Below are 2,439 nucleotides of genomic sequence, written 5' to 3' on the forward strand. Positions count from 1 at the left end.
TGCATTTTTAGTCACTACCATGGCAGGAAAATACCATGGTACTGGTGGAAATACCATTGTATTTTCCTGCCATGGTAGTGACCAAAAAACATGCATCAAGGTAGTACAATGAAAAAAATAATGTTTTTGTACTAGCAGCATGTAGTGAAACATGAAAGCATGGTAGTTGTTTACAATGTATTATGATTGTCTGTGTCCCACCATTTTTCAGGTAAAGTCACCAAAACGTAGTAATTTATGGTACTCAAATAATGCAACATTCACTACTAGCTCTGGAATGGCAAAGCATGGGCTTAGTAACGTTACCCCTTTAGCTCATAGTGAAAACCCACAACACACATGGTAGTGTAGTGTACCCTCTTAAACCTTGGGACCTGAATAGGGTATGGTGAGAAGAATGAAGGGAGTCTAAAACCTTGAAGATTTAAAATAGTTTATCCAGTGCTTCTGGGTCTTCCTGAGGTGCTGACTTGTTGCACCCTCGACAACTACTGTGATTATTATTATGTGACCGTGCTGGTCATTTATCAACATTTGAACATCTTGGCCATGTTCTGATATAATCTCCACCCGGCACAGCCAGAAGAGGACTGGCCACCCCTCATAGCCTGGTTCCTCTCTAGGTTTCTTCCTAGGTTTTGGCCTTTCTAGGGAGTTGTACAATGTTTCTCTTTGTTAACAACGTTCGTTGACCCTGTCATTAGCTTGACTAAAGCTAACTTTAGCCGACGTCAGCTTCTATGCTAACAGACTTTTATAAATTAACTAAACTATCAAAACATTATCAAGAAATAACAACAAGTATATCATCACACTCTGCTTAACTTTGTGTTTCATATCATGTGCTCTATAACTCGCTCACCGTGATGAAAACGTTTAAAATATCTATTTTATCTGGTACTTCCCTCTTCCGTTTTTAATTAACTCGGCTCCCTCATTCAACTGACTAGGCAGGGCCAATGTAGAGTAAGAGCACGTGAAGCAACCACTAGAGCGGCAAAAAAAAAAACTTGACTATAAATACTGTAAATGATTACAAAATGCCAAAGATTAGGCTGCCATATATCTCACATTTTCCCACATTTCAGGTTGGCAACACAGGGAACCCAAACATGAGCAAAAAACAACACTATACAGAAAGTATTTCCCCTTTTTCACAGCAACTATTTCCCTTTATATTTAATGTTACAGTCAAACTAGGACCAACAAAAGTAGCCGGTCTCTGACTTTATCAGAAACTTGCCCATACTGGTAAATAAATTCACCAATATAATACCAACCAAACTCTTTTGACCTTGGAGAGTTTATTTATTTAATGCATTATACTGCCATTGTACTATGGTAACGCACAATTAATAAAGATTGTACCATATGATCATTTTTGCTACCATTTATCATTATTGTGGATTACCATGGTATTTCCATGATCCACATCTATACCATGGTAAAAATGCATGGCAGTAACATCATCCTTCAAAGTTAAAACCACAGTACATTTCCATGATTCAAACTATACCATGGTATGAATGAAAGTACCATAGTAGTACCAAGGTCAATTTTTAAGGGCAGGAACAATGACTCAAGATCTTGAACAAGGCGTTTGCTGAAATTGCTACCACTGTTTTCTGAAATACAGCCATATGCAGTACATGGCACCTTACTACCATCTAGTGAGTGAGTGACTGCATTCAATCTTGCACAGCTTCAAAGTCCATGCCCGAATGACTCCCTCTAGAAATGGTTTCCATACATTGTAGAGGAATAGGTGGATTTACGTTTGATTTAAGGGTGTGTGCATGAGGACAGTCCTTTTTAGCCATGTACATGTTAGTAAAAAATATTCCTATCTGGGCAGGAGGGGATTTAATTGGATTCATACAAGCTGCCTATACCAATACCATGTATTTTAAGGTTAACAGGCACTCCCTTTCTTTCTTAGCATTATGTTCACAGAAGTACATTGGTTTCGGAATTATCACGGGCACGGTGGTTTACAACATTCATATAGAGGTTCTCAGGAGAGCATGTAGCTTAGCTATTCCATTAGGCATTATTTGATTCATAAGTAAGTGCATTTACTAGATTTACTCAGGACACGAAAGCTCGGTTTACACCCCCGAATAATGTCGCTACTTTTCCTATTTCGCGTGCGTCAGAGTTGGCGTCATCCTTCACATCCGAGTTACCCTTGAGCGCATGCGTATTTACCCGATGTCGACGTCGGCTTTTAGAACATACGTGGCCTTTACATAGAGCAGTCACATAAATAAGTCTTCAGAAGAGAACTCCGGTAAGTCTACTAGAATTACCCTATCACATTAATTTACAGATCTATTTTTGTGTTGTTAATAGTTTAGAAGTTTCATCAAGAGCTTTAATAATATATTGTTTTCAGAAGAACAGTCGTTACAATGTAGCTATCTTACATTGGCTGAGCTG

General features: G+C 38.5%; 1 protein-coding gene across 1 annotated transcript in view; it reads left to right on the top strand.

Moving 5' to 3' along the window:
* Positions 1-2,188: 2,188 nt before the first annotated feature.
* LOC139377347 (protein transport protein Sec61 subunit gamma-like) overlaps positions 2,189-2,439 on the top strand; it is a 4,968-nt gene continuing 4,717 nt past the window's right edge. The window contains exon 1 of the mRNA XM_071120372.1: positions 2,189-2,290. The gene's annotated coding sequence lies outside the window, so the exon portion shown is untranslated. The remainder of the gene's footprint in view (positions 2,291-2,439) is intronic.

This window comes from Oncorhynchus clarkii, chromosome 20, assembly GCF_045791955.1.
Source record: "Oncorhynchus clarkii lewisi isolate Uvic-CL-2024 chromosome 20, UVic_Ocla_1.0, whole genome shotgun sequence".
NCBI lineage: Eukaryota > Metazoa > Chordata > Actinopteri > Salmoniformes > Salmonidae > Oncorhynchus > Oncorhynchus clarkii.